General features: G+C 40.9%; 1 protein-coding gene across 6 annotated transcripts in view; it reads right to left on the bottom strand.

The window, feature by feature from the left end:
- Nucleotides 1-21,334, bottom strand: part of GREB1L (GREB1 like retinoic acid receptor coactivator) — a 145,777-nt gene that overhangs the window by 84,034 nt on the left and 40,409 nt on the right. The gene's annotated exons all lie outside the window — the stretch shown is intronic.

The raw sequence follows: 21,334 nt of genomic DNA, 5'->3' as shown, positions 1-21,334 counted from the left end.
GGACCACAGCCTGGGGCCTGCTGTCAAAACCAGAACAAACATGACTCTTTCAGCTGTACATCTAGAATTCAAAACCAGGTTTTAAAATTAAAAGCAATATAGCTTTAAGCTTCCTCCCCCTCCTCCCATTTTTAAAAATAATCCTATTTAAGAGAGCAGCTATAACCCCACCTCTCACTCAGAAGCTTTGGGTAGGATTGTTGTGTTCTGAGGAAAGACATTGAACAACTCTATTGCCAAGGACCACTGATGCTACCCTGCGCTGTGCATCCCCACCATGCTAACAGTGAATCCATCGCAGATGGCCAACAAGGTTAACACACAGCTCCCGACCAAACTGTAGGGCTCTGCAGAGACTTCAATGATTGCAGAATGTCAGTAATCCAATTCCAACAGCTCCTGCCTCTGAAATTGCTATTTTTCGGACACGTGCTGAACATTTCACCTGCTAGTAATGACATTTTTGTATTTTCTTCTAATTACACTCAAAGCTAAGACCTTTGGCCCTAGGCCACAGACCTCTATTCAGGCTGCACACATTCTCTTAAACGCCCTGATCCTTTGTTGTCACTCTCAGTCTTTCATCTATTATTTACATCCATTGAGAAGAGAGATACTCTACCATTTGTGAAGCTTTAAAGCTTCTAATCATCTTAATTTCTTCACCTTTCAACCAGTGCTTCCCCTTATGGACCAATGCCAATAGTGTGACAAAATAATTTTTCAAGCCAAGATCCTCCTGGACCCTTCCCAAACCTTGACACACGCTAGGCTGTTAAGTGCCTTTTGTCCTTAGCTGGCTGCTTTTGCCAACACAGACCTTTGCTCAGCTTGGGGGAGTATGGATTTGCTTGTTAGTGGCTTGGGGGGAGTTTTCTTGGGGTTTGGAGTGTGATTTTTCTACATCATTTTCTTTCTGTTAAAATGTCTAACTCAATTAGTCCAGCTAAATAAGAGATACTGTAGTTAATCTTCCCTCTTTTAAAAACATTAAGTACCTTCTAAAATACAAACAGCTATGAAATTTAAGATTACTGTTTTTTCCAAAAGCTAAACTGCCGATATGCTGTTTTGGTTTTATACTGTTATATGCCCATTCAGCACTGACAGATTCTCACACAATATTGCATGAGAATACAAGACACACAAGGTATCAGTAACCCTTTTCCTGATTATTGGCAGCATTAATGTCCTAACCTTACAACACAATGTGACAAAAATACAGCTTCTTCATCTGATGTTCAGATCATCTCCTTCTAATCCTCCCTTATTTGCAAATGAAGTAGGACACAAATCAGCAGCATTTTTGTCAAGACACAGATCTCTTCAGAATTCATCAACCACCAATCTTCGTTTCCAAGACATGTGGGATCTGCTAACATGTGATCCATCTTGGCTCTTTCTTCCACTACCGCCTGGCTTACTTTTGATTTCTAACAGTGCTTCCTTGTTGTCTGTCCCCTCTGAAGACCCCCCAACCCCCTTGTCTTTTCTTATTTTCACCATTTGCTTCAACCAGCAGTTCACTTGAGACTCATCCATCTTACAATGCCTAAAGTGACAGATGCTCTTAGGAATGACCATACTGCCGAGTGAACAAAAGATAACATCACCTCTAGGAACTCAGGGAGAAATACAACTTCAACCCTAAGACAGGGTTATCCTGACGGACACAGCACCATAAACCTCTCTCAAGTGGGGGGGAAAAAAAAAAAAAGGAAAAAGAAAAAGAAAAAGAAAAACAATTGTGGAGAAAAGGAATCTGACACAATTAAAGGCCAAAAAGAGTATTCTTTCTGTTGTAGCTGTAGTTAGTGGCATTGATGGCCTTTTTATTTTCTTTTTTTTTCCCTAACACCCTATGGAAGAATTTTGAAGAATTTACCTGTGATAAAATCAAGAGGTGCAGAAAGAGTGGAGAAATTTAACACAAAAACTGTCTCAGGATCCCTACAGACTTGAATGGAAGAAGGCGGCACTTTGGAACAGTTTCAGCAGCATGTCACACAAGTCCTTTGCCAAAACACAAACATTACCTTGTTAAAATCTACACATCCTACAGACCAGCTGTTGCTCAGTTAAATTCTACAGGAATTCAGAATCATCGTGCAAGCCTGTGCCCTTGACGAATGCATACTGTAACCAAAGTAAGATTACTTTAAAGTTGCAGCTGCTTGATAAATCTGTAATTTGCAAGTAACAGCCCCCCAGTGTTTTGACATTTGAGCAGGCACCATTCAGAAAAAAATTTAAATTAGAATGATAGATTTTCCAGCCAACACCCACATACCTGTCTACCGAACTATGTCTGCTTCTAAATGAAGATCTGCACTCTATGCCTAGTAAGACTGAAGCAAAAACTAGTGACTTGAAATATGCCCAAAATTCTCTATCCAGTTGGTGGAATGGGACTTGTTGAAGAGAGGAGTCCTGGGTGGTGCTAGAAATCTCTTATTTAACAAAGGAAAGGTCATATTAGCATCTCCCAGTGACATACTCGCAAAAGTGACACCACAAATGCTGGGAATCCCTTCTCTGCAGTGAGATGCAAAGAATTCCCTTCTCTCTCAGGAAAGCTTTAATCAGCATTTCATGTTCAGTTTTCAAACACTACAGGAAATAACCATCATTACAGTACATGAGACTGACAGCATGTGAGTTTAATGGACATAAAAGCTCGAGTTGTAAAACAAAGACCAAGATAGAGGGCCTATTAACCAAATGTCTTCTGTTCAGTGTAAAGTCAAGGAAAAAATCACAATATGCACTTCTTTAGCGTTATTTATTAATTGTATTTAGCCATATTTATTAATTTGTGATGAATTACAATTTTAGGTCCCTGTCCTGATCTGGATTCTTTCTATTGCGCTCTCATAGCACGGCCAACATGAAACCACCAGACTGTAAATATGGAAGTAAGGTACAAATACACCATTTTTTAATATAGGTGATTTTCCCATGGTATGCCATGCAGTACCATTTTGGGCATCCAATATATGGAAATGAAACTAACAACCAGTCAAGTCTGGTCCTTCCTAAAGAGGATCCCAACTCCGGACCCCACACCACCTTTAGAGTTCCTCTCCCATTCTGAGCCACCGAATGATCTGGCACTGAAATCTTTGATAAAATCCCATTCAATTGGGGAAAACACTTACACATAGGAAACTCTACAGAAGATAATTATTGGTATAGGATTGAAAGAGTTGTATGCAAGACTCTGCTTTCCACCTCACATCCCAGCCTGCTCAGTCCAAGTCGCTCTGGAACCCCAGTCCTCAGCAAGCGGCAGGGCTCAAGGCATGCCACAACTACGAGGAAGAAAAGCAATGAGAAAACTGAGTTTGGGAGATTTACAGGCACATTCTGCCATGGTATCTGAATCCAATTTTTGCCACTGACTCCATTGTACCTTGAGTGTCACCATGTTCAGGATAACTTTCTGAAGCTCTTTCCAACCCAATCAAATCTAAGAACCAAATAACGAAGTCTGCAGTTAACATCCTCACAGGAAAAATCTTGAAAATATATAATGCTTTCATCTGAAATACTTGAAGATCTTGGTATCAGATATGGACCAAAAAGTAATAAACTGTATCCTGCCTTATAAAATCTATACTCTGCACTCAAATGGGCATCTTATCATACAGACAGTCCTTACATGTTGTATCTCCAAATATTTATCACAGTAGAGAGAAGTGTTTACAGTTAATATGCAATCCATCTTCTGCATGCTGCTGCTTTTAAACAAGACAAAGTGTGAGGTAAAAGGTCAAAACTACTAGAAAGAGCCCTGAATAAAAACTCTGACATTACAACCACTTTGCTAAAAGAGACAAGGTGTAAAATAGGTTCTTGGAGTCAAACTCCCTATGCAATGGGGCAGGCCAAGGGTACTGATCCAAACAGCAGTGAATAGTAACACAACTGTTGCTGTTAATGTGTTTAGTAACATCGGACTGCTTTGAAAATCTCTCATTTAATGAAAGCAACATTTTTCAATTGAAACGGAACATTTTTACATGCACGCATGTAAAACTAGTCCTCATTCAATGCAATTTTAACATGGAGTAACTGGAATATTGATATTAAACTTACAGGTAACTTCTGTCATTACCATTAAGTTATTGACACTGAAACATGACCTTGAAATGACAGCTCCATTAATGAAAGTCTTACTGGGGAAGGTTTCAAAAAGCCCCGATTAAATTAACTACTTTTAAACACAATAGGATCAATATGTATGCAGAGAATGTACACCCCCATGGCAAGTTCTGCTTGCTTGATTGATCAAAAACAAAAAAAATCCTGTGGCCTTCCAGATCTCAGCTGGTGCCAGAAATCCACATAGGAAAAAAAAAAAATCCATCTAAATGAAACTCTGAAAAGGTTTACCCTTCACCAGTCTATTTGCACTTCAAAAACTCCTTAAGTCCTTCAGCTAAACCCCAGGGTTGAACCATTTCAAAAATGAGAGGGGGATGGCCATGATTTATCTTCCTTCTGTGCTCTGGACAGAGCTGTAAAATCTGCCTGCTGGTGTGCGTGTGTTACAGGCTCGTTTTCAGGAACCTTGGATATTTACCATTTTTGGAAATAACTCTGCCCAATTCCTCACCATCATTTATCTCCTTCGATTAGATGCAAGTACCATTTATAAAGCAAAATTTTGGTTTCTGCTCACTGGCATCCACGCTGATGAAGCTGAATCAGCAAAATGGCCAAGCATCTGAAATCAGCATTTTAAAGAAAAATATAGCAGATCTTATTCATACCTGTAAGTATCAGCTGTTGCCTTAGTGAATTTGTGCTGAGGGAACATTTGTTTAAGAATATAATTTAAGCCTGTCCCTTATATTTACTAGCATCAAATAAATTTTTAGCAATAAACCCAAAATAAGTTTCCATTTGTAGATAATCAATGTGTTAGGTCACGCAGGATGCATTTTTCAGTCCTCTGTACTTCAAGATACATTACCAACAGAAGAAAAATGGAGATTTCACGGGTCACAAACTTCTGGGTCACAAGGACCTTCAGTGCTGCTGTCAGCCTAGTAAAACTCAATCGATATACTCTTGCTTTATATGTCCACTATTAAAAACCCTGCACCCGAATTTCTACATGATTTTTCCTGAAGCAGAAACACCAACTCAACAACTTTGCTGACATTCTTTGAACAGAAATTAATGCGCTGATATTCAGTTAACGTGTTGAAAATATAAGTACACGCATATATAAATGAAACATACACCTCCTCCAAACATCACAGATAAATCCTACAGCATCAACATCACAGAATGGCACAAAGCAGCAGCACTGAAACATGCCTATGTACTTCAGTTTTTCTAAAGCTTTCTTCTACTCTTAAGACCCAACCCTATAAACCACATATCAGTGACACAACCCTTATCAGTCTAAATTCTTCAGACTTGGATAAACAGATAGACTTGCTCTCAAGGTAAATAACAATAAGAATAGATTCAATATTGTCTATTTTTGCACGGAAAGGGCCCATTTATTTCCAAAGTCCTTTTCAGATTTTGCTTTTATCACAGATTTGGTATCTTCCATTCTAAAACAACAGAAACAGATGAAAAATATTTTAGGAAAAGATAAAAATATGCAGATCCTGCCACTGTAGGTCGAGTCTTAATTAGACTAGTGGGAAGCTTTAAAAACATTGACATTGTGCTTGTTTTTGTGCAAGCCAAATACCAACCCTAACAAAACTGCAAGGCTAATCTGAAAAAAAACCTAATCACTCTATTAGTCCCCACTCAAATCCACAAGGATACTTAAGTAAGAGGTTGTGGATATAAGAAGGAATGGCATCTTACTCAGCATCTGACATGCTACTCAACTCCTCAAAGTCTGAAACTCTCCTCTACTTTAGAAAAAGAGTACAAGATGTTTTGAGCATACATTCTCTTTTGAGTATACTCTTTTCATATAAAAAAACCCCTCTGGTATAACTACAGATCTGTGTGCTCTTGCAAAAACTGTAGAAGAATATTTACTTGACTATGTCCTTCACTGGCTCAGAATTATAAGACTGCACTGAGGGTGTTTCTAAACTTGCATCTACTTCTGGTGTGCTTGCAAAATTTTACGATTCCAGCTGCAGCCTCATTAGCAAAACACTTCAACTTCCTTGTGTATGCCACCATTTGCTATTTTAATAGAATTTTCATGAAGGTGGGGGTTTGTCTCTCCTTACTACATCCAGTAGTACCAGGAACAGCTTTTGTATATTATTTCTTGTAATAAAGAAGTTTTGAGTATTTGTGTAGCCCTCTATTTTTCTGTATTCATTCACAAATCCTGAGAAAACCCCAAATGCACATTCTGATCAATAGAATTTGGTACTTCTATTTAAAGCAAAATGAATGTCTCCACAGCCAGAAGCCAGGTAAAGTGACTTTAGGAACCAAAGTCCAAGCAGAGTCGGAGAAAAATTCCATAAAACTGCAAACAGCTCGCGGTCTGCTTTCCCAAAAAAAAAAAAAAAAGAAAAAAAAAAGCTGGAAGAACAAAACACAAACAAGAAATACCCTGTGGATTCATTAGCAACCAGGGTGGCAGGCCTTCCTCTAATTCCCTTATAAAAGCCCATGACTACCTGCAGAGCCTGGGAGCGCAAATCACATTAGTGGAGCCACCAGATGACCAAAGAAAGCACTGGAGGCCTGGTGAAACCAGTAAACAAAAGGCAGCATTCCAGCTGAATACCGCTGCTAGAGTCAGCATTGTAAGATGCTTGGATCTGATAACCCAAAAAGCAGATTAGCTGCAGGCAACAAAAGAGTAAAATGAGAAACAAAGGGGTCATTTTGACACATGAAGAAATCATTTCCATTAAGCCATCTTGAGTTTACTGTGTAGTTATAAAAACTGCTTCTACTAGAAGTGACATTTGAAGCAATGAAGCTGTGATGGTGAGGCGACTTGGACAAGCTCCTGAAATAATGCATCCCTAAACGCAATATAATTTAAAGAGGCAAACTGGCCTCTTTGCCTTTGAATCTTTGTGACATTTTAAAGGGCTAATAATGATTTTTAAATCTGTTGTACAGATTTCAGTTAGAAGACTTAACATGTATTGCTAGGCTTGACAAATAGAAGATTCATTAGTTTTATCTGTATTTAAGAGTCTCCTGCAGAGAATGCACATACCACAAATATTCTCATGTAATGACACGAGAAGGTTACCTTTTCTCCCCAGTCCCCATCTCTTCCCATGTGTGTCTCACTCGCTCACTCTCAACATAGGAAAGGAGAGAGTTATATTATATTCCTTACCAGAAGCTTAACAAAGGATTTTTATCCTGAAACAAGTCTAAGCGTACTTTAATCACAAGGACCAAACAGCAAAATTGAGACACAGAAGTCCATAAGAATATGTAGACACTAGAGAGACAGAAGTCAAAACTTTCTGGGCTGAAATTGGAAAAATTGCCACAATTGTGTCTTATACAATAAAGAATTCTATATACTCAAAGCCAAAACAGGTCTTTTTCTTTCTTCACAAGACAGTACATTGCCCTGCTATGAAATATCCATGAGCTAGAAGAAATTTCTGAGGAACGCTGTGGCACACAGAGAACATTTCAGCTTGCTAGCTGTGCTCTCTGCACCTCCCATTGCTAGCGTGAAATACAGAAACCTGACACACGATGAGGAAACAGGCCTTCCTTTAACACAACAACATTTCTTACCTGGTTTTTGCACACATATAGCAACTAAACCTGTTAGCTTCAGTAGGGATGGAATTTCACAAGCATATGCATCCACAGCTAACTGATTCTTCTCAGCAACAGGTGCAGAGAAAATATACCCAGAAAAACCACTCAGCAGAGGGACAGCATAAAAGGACAACCTACAGCTATGTCCAGATACAAATATATGGTATGCATTGACATGGAAATCCTGCTATCAAGGCTCAATGAAAGGCTTGCCATAAAGAGTGCAAACACCTTCTGCTACCTGGTGACTCTGCCAAAATACAAAGCCATTAAACACATCTGAAAGGGGAAAGACATAATGAAGACATCTAGTTATACAATATGGACATCCTCCAAGGACATCTGTACCAACATCCTGACATCAGGACAAACCCAAGAGTAAAAGCAGCCCAATAGTATAGAGCAGGTACTGTGCATGTGTGGTTTCCCCTGGTTCCAAACCATTCTGCTCTGGAGTATCAGCATGGTATCCACACTGCCCCTAGTATTTTTGCTGCACACATGACCTGGGAGACAAAGAAGGTGGATGGACAGAAGATAGACAGAGTAGAAGCCCCTCTTCTAGTATTGTTCTTTTAAAGATATCTTCTTATCCAAAATAGCACTCCGGCATAAACATGCCTTCATAAATTCACTGAAGGAAAATGCAGTAAAAGGTTTAAGGAACATAGTCAAGAAGGAAGCAGATTTTAAAAAGAAAAATTACTTGTGGCCATAATGTACACACATATGTGCTATGTAAATCTACATGGAGGTGAAGCACAAGATGCTGTTGTACATCAGGCTCATCTTGAACCCTGATACTGAGGAGAAGGAAAGATAAATTGAAGTTCAGAGATTCAGCCTATCATCACTCAGAGAAACACTTAAAGTGTTTGTATTTGTAGCCATCAGCCAGTCTGAATATGAGGATGGATGCAGCCAGTAATCACATAAAATGATCCACTTCAATGCAGTTGGCCTTTATACTGCAGAGAGAAAACAACATGGTCTTTGCTTGGTAGTCACGGACAGTAGATTACCATTAGTGATTTTTCACAGTATCTTTCCAATAAAAATGTCAGAGCACTCTAAACAAAAGGGCAAGCTGATCAGTTCAGAATATTAAAAAATCTTCCGATATTTAATCCAACCAGACCCCATATTTCAGTTACAAATGGCTTTTTCAAGCAAGGCTATTTCAAGCTGTGTTGCCCTGGGTTCCCTCATCACTAAGATATTCCAGCAAAACAGAAACTCTGTCAGGACTTGCTGCTTAACTGCTGTTGCTTGTGCAGAAAGGCACAGTGTGGCCAGACCTTCCTAAAAATGCTAATGTTAAAAGCCTTTATCTCTTTGAGGAATTCTAGTTATTTTTACATAGGGGCAAGCACCTGACTCACAAGTCTTCCCTCAGCTGGGATTGCCATGGACCCAGTTCTGGGCAGCTGACTGAACACCTGGGAGGTGGAAGAAACTGGTTTCTTGTCCCTAAGGTCACTCAGCAGAGCTGGCAGAAGGTCCCTGGAATCAAGACCCCCACATACACCGGAAAATTGATGGGCTCCTTATAGACCTGGTATGAAAACCACAAACTGATCAGGGCACCTTCACTACTCTGGTAAGTGATCTACATCTTCTATGACTGCAGTTTGGGTCTACATCCTCTCTCACATTAAAACTGTTTTTGTCGAAAAGCCCTCCAAATAAAGACTTACACAATGCCTGCAGAGCTCCCTGAAGTGATAGACTTGAGCAAAATTTTAGGCCACAAATACCAGACATTAGAATAGTTATCCCAGTAGAGTAGAAGCCATTCATACAGAAATTATGCCTAATCTAGACACTGCTTGGTATGCTGAAAATCCAGGAGCATTTATGGAAGTGCATTTTTTGAAGCATTTTACCTTAAGGTTGGTGAGAAACCAAGCTGTTCTTTGAACAACTAAAAAGAGATCTAGCATAGACAAAGTGCCAGGTGAAAGACACAGGACTGGGAAAGAATACTACTCAGATTTCACAAGGATAAGACATTTGCTAGTGCTTTTACTCAATTCTTCCACATCTCCAGTGCTCTGGCACGGAAAGAGAGAAAAAAAATTGGTCAAGGAAAGAAAAGATCTTTCAAAAATAAGAATTTCATAAGAAAAGTAAATCGGAAGAGAACACCTTGTTTTCTCTCACACACACTGAAGTAGAGAGGACATCTCATGAAGACTCAGGAATAAGGAAAAGATCATTCTACTCCTGAAGTACAGGAGGGGGGCAACAGATGGAAACACTGATAAGGAGCTCTCTCTGCTTGTGATTACTATCTTGAGAGAGTCTGATAAAGGTGGGCTAAGGAGGATAACGCCATTTTCTTCTCCTGACATCATAACCAACTTACACTGAGCTCCTGAGGGCAGAGCTGGCCTTCCTATAAACTGATACAGACCTCTGTTCTTGCCAGGGCTTCTTTAGAAACCACTGCAAAATGCATAAACTGAAAAACCCATACAGAGAGATCCTGGAAAAGAAAAGGCATTCATACTCCCAGCTGTTAATTATAACATAACAATAAGGAGTGTATACAAAGACATATATTAAAATAATCTAATCCTCTCTACAGGTCTCTTAAGTCTGACTTGCTCTGAAATGGAAGTCCCCCATCCGCCCCCCTCTTCTTTCCATGGAAAAGTCTCCATTGCTGCTAAATGTGTTGGTTTTCAAGGCCATACCCATACACTGATCTATAAAGAAAACAACACGCTTTGATGGAGTAGGAACCTTTCCATGAAATTCAAAAGGAAGACAATTTTTTGTTTCCCACTTAAGTCTATTGTTATTGTACAGGCAGTTTCAGAGGACGGGTTGTGTAAAAGCTAAATAGGCAGAAAAAAAATACCGGCTTCACCGCCTGTCACCCTTGAAATCCCTAACATGACAATAAGCAGTACTTCCCCACCATATGCTACACGCTTCTGGTGCCTTCCAAAAAGCCTTTTTATCTGATGCTAGGAACAGACTCCTGCTGCAGATCTGAATGCAGAGGACTGAAAGTACTGCAGAAATGAGAGATGGAGTTGGGGAAAATGAGTGGTTGAGTATAGAAAGAAACAGGAAATCAATTCTCAGAGATACTATCTTCACTTTGATGCTTCTGTTCCACCTCCTCCTCCCACGCTTGCTCTCTGTCCTTCGCCAGCTTCCTGCTGTACCAGCTCTTTTCCTAGCTACCTGCTGGCGAAGGAAGGAAACTTTACCAAGATCATCTTTCCTCTGCTGGTGCAGTATGTCTCTGTCTTAAGAGTACCGTCTGGTTTACCCTGACCTATTTTTGGCTGTCATCTAAAAACGCAGCAATTCTTTCTTCCAGCCTTTTCTGCTTCCCCAAGTCCATCTAATGACAGGGTTTGAGATCTCATGGAAGCTCTGAGAAATTAACAGAAAGATGAAAATTACAGTGTATGAAGAATAAACAGCCTTTTTTTTTTTTTTTTTTAAAGCAGGGGCCAGCAGGATAACAATTCCAGATAAGATTTAAATAAACACACGCGGGAGGTAGCAGGAAAGGCAGTTGGTTCCTCATGCTCAGACGCACACAGGTAATGACCTCTGCCTCTTGCTCTCCCAAAGCTAACAATGCTGGTTATTGCACTCCTCCAGCGTGATCTGGACAGGATCCAGCACACTACTGATTACATTTCATCCACAGTTAGTTTAACCTTTGAAACATGACAGTCAGCAGCAGGGAACAGGCCAGCACATAAGGTCAGCTCAACCTTGTTGGTCCCAGCATTCTCCCAGTGTTTGCACAGAAAACAACCCGGTGATCAGGGATTCCTACCCCATAAATACAAAAGACCCAACAGGGACAGCAGCGAAACGCTGATTTTATTGCAAGGTGCCATTCACAGCCATTAATCTGCCAAAACAGGAAAATACTGGTGGTTCTTTTTCAAAAAACGTAAGAAATAGTATTACACGGAAGTAGTCTCATTTAGGAAAGCAGAGATGTGACTGTTTGATCTAATTCAGGTATCAGGCAAATGTTGCACATTACTCCTTCTCCAAGAATATAGAAAGAAAAAAAAATCAAAGAGAAAATAAGTATGCTCTGAAATAACAGTGAAACAACTGGGTCAGCAAGTGTAACAAGAACACTTTGTGCTAAAAGGAAGGCTAAAAAAAATTCCTGTTAAGTTGACCATTTTTCTCAAGTTCACTTCCTTTCCAGAACAGCCTCTTTTGAAACTCACATTTTATCTATTGTACACCCAATTTTAAAATGAAAAAACAGCATCTTCAATTACCCTGTATTTCTACAGAAAAGTACAGGACTTAGCAAGATCAGATACTTTATCTCTTTCTAAATAATATTTTTAAGTTTCAACAAAATCCTTAGTCACAGGAAAACATACGCAAAAGGAGGGCAACAAAGATATTCCTGGCTTCAAAAAGCTTCTAGTTAGTTATTTAGGAGTCATCACATTTTTTCCAGACAGATTGAGAGTATTTTGAAGTTATTAAAATGGAAAAAAAAAAAATAAAAATCTATTTTCCTTAGGAACTACTGCCCTCTAACATAATAGCAGCGATGAGAATTTTTTTTAGTGATGCTTAACTATCCCTTGGAGCATGTGCACTTGGATTTTTCATTATTTGGGTAAGTGTTTGTGTGGATGGCTCAGGGAGCACAGGCTTTTCAAGAGCCAGTAAGGGGTGAAAAAAAGGTCACTTCAGCAGAATTCATTTTCTCTTAAATTCTCAGAGAAATGCTGCTAAAAAGTGGCAACAACAAACCTTTCATCTTTTCCTCTCGCTATTAGCATTTCCTAAGGTTCCTTCAGTTATAATACAATAATATCTTTGGTTATACCCTGTCACCTTTTTCTTCCTCCTCTAACACGAATTTTAACGCAAGTGCTGGCAACAGTCCTGTTAAGAGCAGGAGCTGGACTAGCCCTCCAGACCACCCTTCCAACCAGCACTTCAGCACTGCCATGAGCAATCCGCTCGCCCACGAGCTGCATCTGCTGTTGCTCCAGAGGGAAGGTCTCCCCTTGCTTCCACTCTACGCCGCTGCAAATCCCCACCGTTAGGCACAAGCTGGAAACCTGGCCTCTGGATTTTCCCGGAGGCAAACCCAGGGGCCTTCAAAGCAGGCTGAAAGCAATGTGGGCTTGCACAAAGAAACAACTGTGCATCAAGGTTTACTGTGCTGAAGTAACATTAATTCTTGTATTTAGAGTGGCAAGAGGATGCTGCTTTGAAAACTCACGAGCACACAAACAAACAAAACAAAGCCTCTGGAAAATCCAGAGTCTTCTCTCTCTGAACTCGCTCACTCCCAACTCTTTACACCTCCCTACCCCACTGAGTCTCTAAAATGGTCGAACGCCTGTACCAAAGTACATATGTAAAGCACAACATACTTTTTAATGCTTTGTATTACCTTAGAGCTGGCAGTATATATACTAGGAAAGATGCTACCCTGACCTACGGATTGGCTCCTTTCCAAAGCATCCACACGACACAACATGGCACACAAGGGAACACAGTCACCCCCGTACCTAGAGGAGCAGGCACTGGAATACACCGGGTAACAGAAAAATCCGACTCCGGAGAGCGGGACCACAGAGCAGAGACATTTAAGCGGCTCTGCCTGAAAGCACCAAGGCCAGGCCTCAGACAGACTGAAAAAAAGACCACCCCGAGCAGAGCTGGTGCCTGCAGAGCCACCGGCCGCCTCTCGCTCCAAGAAGGCTCATCCACCCCGGGCTCAGCAGCCGGCTGGGCTGGCTCCGCGCAATCACGCTCCCACCCCTGGAGCCAAAATGCCTCAGCAGATGCGAAAGCACCGCACAAGCGAGACCACGCGAGTGAGCTGGGACCCAGCACGGCTCACCGGCGCGGGCCTGGCCCTAGATCAAGGTCAGCTGCGTCTGCCCCATTAGGCACCACCGGCTGAATGGGTCCCGGGGGCTGACATCTCAATAACAAGGAGACACAAGGGGCAGATAATGGAGAGAAAAAACCTTCAGGGATTTGGGGGCCTTGAAAGAGAAGATAAAGAGCTTAGGTCCAATGCTATAAAGACAAGAAAATGCTGGCAGAGGAATGCAAAAAGAAAGGTAACGCAATCAAGGTGACAGGCTCAGAAAACAATTTTCACACAGACCAGGCACAAGGCTACAAGCCAAGACCAGGCCTGCAACACGGTCTTGACATAGCGAAGATGGGAGGTGAAAGCCTGGACAGTGATTTTTTCCCGCTCCAAATGAAAGAGCAAAACCGCCAGGTCAGAGACGTTGCAGGACACAGCCCTGGCCCGGGCGGGTGGGCGCAGGGACGGGTCCAGGTGACAGAGGCGGCCCAGGCACAGTGACAGAGACGGGACGCGGAGGGAGGACCAGAGGAGATGTCAGGGAGACAGGCTGAGATTTCAGCTCCAGCCCAGGGAGACTGATGATTCACTTTATGGCCTGCAAGCACTTCCCACCAAAGTTCACACAGGAAGATAATGCCCCCTTCAAATGAATTTATGCAGATGGCGGTTCATTTGTCAGAGGATAAAAAGACGCACTTTCAGTTTAAAATGAAAACACTCGAGGTCCTCAGCAGACAAGAACAAGCAAAAGCCGGTATCTGTATGTGAGCAGTTTCTGCTCACGCCTGTTGTCTGATTTCAGTGGGAGTTTATACCACCAGAGTTACACAGGCCTGCCGGTCCAGAAAGGCGCATGATTATAGCCCATTAAATCCCATACAAAGTCCATACTTCTCAAAAGATGCAAATGAAAAACCCATGGATTGCGCAGGCAGGTGCTCCTGCAACATAACTTCTGAATTGAAAACAAACACAAAACAGTACCCAACGTGCTCCAAAATGGACAACTACCAAAATAATATGAACCTGGATGCTTCAAGAAAAAAGTATTTGTGAGGCAAGCAACATTTTTTCTCCTGATTTAGATTAAAACCCATCTTTACTGATGCTAAGCCTCAGTGAGACTTTAAAAAAACCCAACTGCTTCAGAAAGTTATTTCTTGTCCAGTCCATTAGCCAGTTTCCTGTGCCTTTCTCACATGAACTTGTAATCCTTGATAAGGTTTACACATGTGAAAATAAAAAGTTTTAAGCTGAAAGTCAGTATCACCTCTACACCAAAATACTGTATCATGTCAGGCATTTGATACAGGAGACAAAGCACAGTGGTAGAAGGATGCAAAAGAAAGCATTGCATTTCACTACCACTGAAATCAGGCATTGAAACTTGTTCATTGATTTTCCTTCATTAAAAAAATAACTGATTGTAAAAGAAGTGTTGCTTGGTAGGATCAAAGCCTATCCTACAGGAAACTCACACACAAAGCATTTGGAAATGAGGGTTAATTTGGCATGCAATTTAACAGCATTAGCTTTTATCAGCAGCATTTCAAGGTCAGGCACATCCATGTTTAATATGTTTGGGTTTGTTACAATTTCAACTATACTGTATTAGAGTTCAACACATCTTGAAGTGACGTTAATCTGAAGGAAGGCTGCACAGAAGCACCAAAAGAAAAAATATACACCACTGTTCATAGTTTAGCATTGCAAACATTAAAACCAGAAAAACTATTCCAAAGAAACCAAACTAAAAAAGTGATGTGGCTCTTTAACTCTCTAATTCCCTCAAGACTTCACCCTTTCAAGAAAAAAAATTAAATCAAATCAACAGATAACAAAAAACGCTGTCCTTCATCTGAGCACAGGACTAAGTCACAGATCAGGCCAAATGGAAGGAGTCCTTTTACTCACATAGTTTGTACAAGATTTAAAGAGCTTTTGAAGAGACTCGCTTAATATATCAAGTGACATAGTCAAAATGGCTTCATATTTTAAGTAGTGTTTTTCTTCAATTCTCTGATTTTTTTTTCAAAAGAAAAAAACCACTTTTTCTTTTTTACCTAAACCTATTCTGTTCAGAATTCAAGTTAGCACATTTTATTTATTCCCCAAAAGATTAATTCAAAATGTAAGATCATTCATTTTTTATTATACTTTACACTTACTTTATTTTAAAATGTACAAAAGGACAATGGATAAAACAAACTATTAAGCAGAGTTGCTCAGCTCCAATAAAAAATACTCCACAAACACGTACTGGAGATTTTCCCTTTTACTGATTTATAAACTTCAAAAACTAATGAATAGTTACATGTTTTCACGTTCATGGTTATGCTGTAGAAAGGTTTTCTGCATCTCTTTTCATTGAAAGCTTGATCTTTATATACTCTAACCACCCATAATGCTGACAGACTTTAACAGTGGTTGGCACTAAATGTTTCATGGGATGAAGTCCATACTGCACTTGAAACAAATACTTTGATTAATCAATTACAGGCAGAACCTCACAGGAGCATGGATGTATGCCTAAGAGCTTTACAAATACTTAGGGGACAGTAACGTTAGGGGACTGAAATCTCTTAAGCCTCTTTCTTTGCAATTCCCTGCCACAGTTCAGAAGAATGCCACCCCATTACACCAAAACCAGGGGGGAAAACGGTTGCTCTTGCCTCTCGCATGAGGATAATTAATCTCCTGACACCTTGACAAAGCAGCTTGTTGATAGTCAAAGAAAGGATTTTTCTGATTTCCTCTCAAGACAGGAGATGGTCTTTATCCATCATCCCTTCTTCCTGATCTCTTCTTCCAGAGTCCCCACATCAGCAGAACTGTCTATCAGAGCAGACAGCAGGAGGGAAAGGTCTGACTGACTGATAGGGCACCAGTGCTCGACAGTGCTATTTAAGTATAGGAACCTATTGTTAGAAACTTACTTTACAGCAGTTAAACAAATATAATGGCAACCAATTCAACCATTGTAACACTAGAGTCAGCTCAAGCTAATAAGTAAAGTTAGCTAATTACGCTGATCTGATTTAAAATCCAGACAAATCGTAGAGACAGAGTCAGCATTACTGCACACTGAAAGAGTAGAAATTTTAAAAGAAAAAGCTTTGCACATACTATGCTTTCTGAATTGAATTATGTTTGCTTCCATTTGCACTCTCCCTTGTGAGCAGGATCATACACCCAGGTCTCCTTTCCTTCTCCCCCAGTCATGGGCCTGCTTGGTATTCCTAATTGATCAAACTAAAATAATTTTTCTTATAATGCAGTTAAAGTTTCCTCCTCTTCCCCTACATCCCCCAAGTTCTAACATATTTACTTGTGAAGATTGCGAGGAATTTTGGTTTTTAAGGGGAAAACATTACAAAATACCTTCTAAAAGGAGGATACTATCTACTACAAACCAACCCAAACTCTACCGTAGTAACATTATCTTTGAGGATACTGATTTGGTGTAACCCAGCACAGATGTCCTGATGTAAAGAAGATGATTCTGCACACTTCTCAAAACCAGGCATTTAATATGCAAAATGCTGTTTTCTCATATATAGATATGTATTTTTATTATATACACATTAGATATATTTATATGTATCTTGTTTATATGTATCTTGGAGTATGTTTACAAGTATGTCTTGTTTATATGTATCTTGGAGTTCCCCTCTACTCATCTCCCTCACCTTCTCAAAAAAAAGATAAGAAAAAGATTTGGGCATAATTATGTGTCCATTTAATTATTTTCTGCACTTACAGAGAGGGAAATTGTGTTAATTGCTCCTTTTAAAGCTCTAATTCTTTGATAACTGCTGGTCATGGAGGAAACCAGTGCAGGTCAGAGAGGACCAGGGCATGGCACTCTGGGAACTGCTCCCAGCCAGGGCAAGTCTGACTCAGTTCTTGGTGACCGATTTCAAATATATATCAGGCCACAATCTGTACAGACCTCTCTCTCACCAATGTAACAACCAAAGCAAAAACATACAAGAGTCTGTGTGTTCTCTTACTGAGGTTGCCAAGGAAGGCAGCTTCATCCAAGTCAGAGGAGCTCAATAACCCCTGGGTTTAGCTATGCCACTCTGACCTTGACTGTTTCATTCAGGACTTACCCCGCCATAAAAATAACTGTCCATGCTATCTGGCCCAGACCAGTTCTCCAAGCAGTCTCTTCCCTTCAGTTACACCAGAAAATCTAGCAGCATTTATCTCTATGATATATAAAATCAATTCAGTAAAATTAACTGTTCAAAAAGTGAACACAGTGTTCTTTCCGTAAATTGCATGAAATTTCAAGGGATACCAACCAGGTTGGAGCAGTCTGTAAGTTAAATACTGTTTATGCCAGAGCAAGAGTAAAGAAATACATGTTCTTTCTGCAAAGAAGACTGTAGGCCACAACCTGCAGAAAGATCTCCCTGTCTCTTTACTGGCATTTTATGCTTGCAGACGTGAAGGCAGCAATAGGAACAGCCACCTGCAGTTTCCTACTTTTCCTCATGCAGTTCCCCAGGCCAGCTAAGGGGACGGGCTGCAGGAATCGACAGGGGAACAGGCCAACAGGAGGGATGGGGCAGAGATGGGGAACACTGGCACGGGTGAATGGACCATCCAAATGCAAAGACCTGTGGCTAAAAGCAGAGAGGATGCCAGCTGGGAGGCAAAAGGGGCATAGGTGGGAGAAGTGAGGGGGTCTCTGCTGCGTGTTGCTAAACAGGAAAGGGGACTTTCTAAGCTCGGAGGGACTAGATCAGGTTGATGGGACACAGGACAGCAAGGCTAGGCAATCTGAGTCAGGAGGAAAGGTGAACATGAACAATGGACTGTGGAACACACAAGAATATGGGAAACAGAAGGAATATGGGGACCTCAGGGTGCAAAATTTGAGGTTATTCTCTAATCCCAATATCAAGTACCCCTAATGCAGATCTTGGTTTAAGGGATGTGAAAATAAATGCAAGACTGCCTCCTTCTTTCTTCCCCTCTCCTCCAGTATGGGCTATCAAAAAAGCTGCCTGCCTTCATACCCAAGCCACGTTGTTTGCTGTCAGAAATAATGGCTTTTTTTTTTTCCTCGATTGCAGTTCCACACTGCTGGCATGACATTTTCTTAAGACTGGGAATGCCGAGTCAAAACTAGGGAGGAAAAAAAAAAAAAAAATAAGAGTAGACCAATAAATGGTAAACTGTAACCCTGCAAACGTCCAGGTCAGCCAAAGGCGAGTTTCACAGAGTAGAGGAGCTTTCTGTCCATAAAAGCTCTGTACTCCTCAGCTGAGCACTCCCTCTCTCTGTTGTCAAGTCAGTGGCAAGAATTTATCAAGTGTTTACTGCCACAATACAGAGTATTACTGGACCACAGGAACTGGACAAGTGCATTAAAGATCACTGGAGGACTGCAAAAAATTATTTTCAATGAGCCTTCAACTATGCAAGAATCGCTAGCACTGTTCAGCTGACAGGTCTGTATTTCCCTTCCTATTTGCGAAGGCCAAAAGCAAGCTAGAGGTCTGTCAGTCAGAGGTGAAGTTTAACAACAAATATGACAATTTCAATATCCGACTGCTGAATTTGGCATTACATGCCTAAAACCAAAGGATTACTTCCCTACCAGCAGTAGAATGGGAGAGCACTGGGGCCTGCAACAGCTCGTGCAAAGATAAGATGTGCCTTTGAAACCGTTTCGTTTGTTAACATAGCACGCAGCTGATGTACAGCCCAAACTAGGCTGTATCTTCCCAGCACATGCAGAGCAAAGATACCTGAGGCAGGAGGCAGCTTGAGAACCAGAAAGAGCCCACCCGCAGCTGCAGGCAGCTCTGCAGGCAGCACGTTCTGAGCAGCGGGCTGGATAGCTCACGTGGAGCTTCTTGCTATCTTGAGTCGGTGTCTTTCGAAGTACAACCTTTCTCTAAACAGTCAAGTTTGGGTACCTTTGCACTGCACCACAGAAGAGACGTATTAAGAAATACCACGTTCATGCTTATTCTGTTTGATGGTAGGATGTATCAGGACATTAAATTCCTTACAGTAAACTACTACTTTAAAAGAAGGCAGTATATTTGTTACTGGTGGTTTCCCCCTGTATATATTAAATAGAAGATTGTTAGTATATGCACATTGTTTTAGAGGAAATTCATGGAGCACAGAACCGTGGCTGTTTTTTTGCTTGCAGTAATCGTCACAACAGCAGGTACAAAACATTTTCCCCCCATGCTAAGTACCTCTTGGGCACTTAGTCATCAGCTAACAGAGTTTGGGTGCAAGGTGTTCGTCACTAGAAATGAGGAATCTCTTTGGAAAGATGAGGCCCATTTGGCTTGTAAAAAAATGCCATGATATTTGATATGAGAATGATTTCAGGGCCATGCTAGGGATGTATTTGGCATAGTTCATCTCTGACTAATAGAAAAGTATTCCACAGTGAGTAGAATATTATTTGCTAACCTGATCCTTCTGCTCGAAAATATGTAAGATGGTTAATGCCAGTGATCCCAGTCTACATTGGCTCAGCAGCAGTCAGGCTTCCTCAGTACAAGCTCATCCAAGGTATGGCACAATCATTTTTAATCAGCAGAAGCATTTAGGTATGGCATGAGGTGTGCCTATACCCCACAACAGAGTGCTGAATGAATGAAAGCTGCTACCAGCTGGAGATGCCTACAAGGCACAGTCTGGCAAAACAGCAGTAAGGTACTGCGGCAGTGCCCCACTACCGCTTAGACCAGCCAAAGTAAGGAGCTCCAGCAGAACGCCACCCCAACAGCTGTACAACTGTCTGCAGAGCCAGCCTGGTCAGGTCCAAACAGAATTATCTCCATATAACACAGTGAGGTATATTCTTCATTTATTAAAGCATGCAAGAGGAGACTAAAGGGCGCTTGGGGAATGAAGTAATTCCAGTGAAGGAAAAAAAACCTATGGACAGAAAATTTACTTCCCTCTTTACTAACATCCTCCACTAGTACTTTCTGGCTTGCTTAAAGGTTCTAAGTCATCATTTACAGCACTATGACAAGTGCATCATTTACAGCACCAGATCAAGTGCTTCTTCCCCTCCTGATGTCTGAGTAGCAGATAGAGGGAGATGTAGTCCTCTTTATGCCAGGAGCTATAGGTGGCCCTTAATGCAGTGGTACATCAGTTTCTGGAAGAGCATTAAAGGGAAAGCTGACTCCAGCAGAGAAGCTCCAGCCCAAAGCTGCACAACTTTTAGAGTACTGAAAAAGAATATTTTGACTGATGCCTTCTCTATGCTGACCCTCTGAGAGGGGTTTCACCAGTCAGTTGTTTGTAGGACACTATAAATTGTTCCCCCTCTTAGTGCAAAGGAAGTGACTTTCCATCACTACACTGATGAACAAGAAGCTGTTATGAACATTATCCAAGCAGAGAATTTTATGGAGTGTATGATTACAGTTCTGATGCACAGAAATAAGTCGCATCTCTGAGTGCTCAACATGCAAATACTTGTTAGTTTGCATTTTTGGAATTGGCATCTATTTCTGTCCTGGAGGTGAGTGACAGTGATGAAAAAGTTTCATGACAGGTTATGCAACTCTTTTTTCTTTGCCAACTCATTTACATGCCTGAAGTTTTGACTTTCCACAAAAAACGTCAGGAAACTAGAAGTTACTAAACAACAAACAACTAACACTTGCTTCAGATACAGCAGAAAACAACAAAGAAAGCACAAGGCATAGGATAAACAGATAAAAACCCAGTACATGTAACAGT

Source organism: Mycteria americana, chromosome 2, assembly GCF_035582795.1.
Source record: "Mycteria americana isolate JAX WOST 10 ecotype Jacksonville Zoo and Gardens chromosome 2, USCA_MyAme_1.0, whole genome shotgun sequence".
Taxonomy (NCBI): domain Eukaryota; kingdom Metazoa; phylum Chordata; class Aves; order Ciconiiformes; family Ciconiidae; genus Mycteria; species Mycteria americana.
Note: the sequence above shows the minus strand (reverse complement) of the source record. Positions and strands in the feature narration are given on the sequence as shown.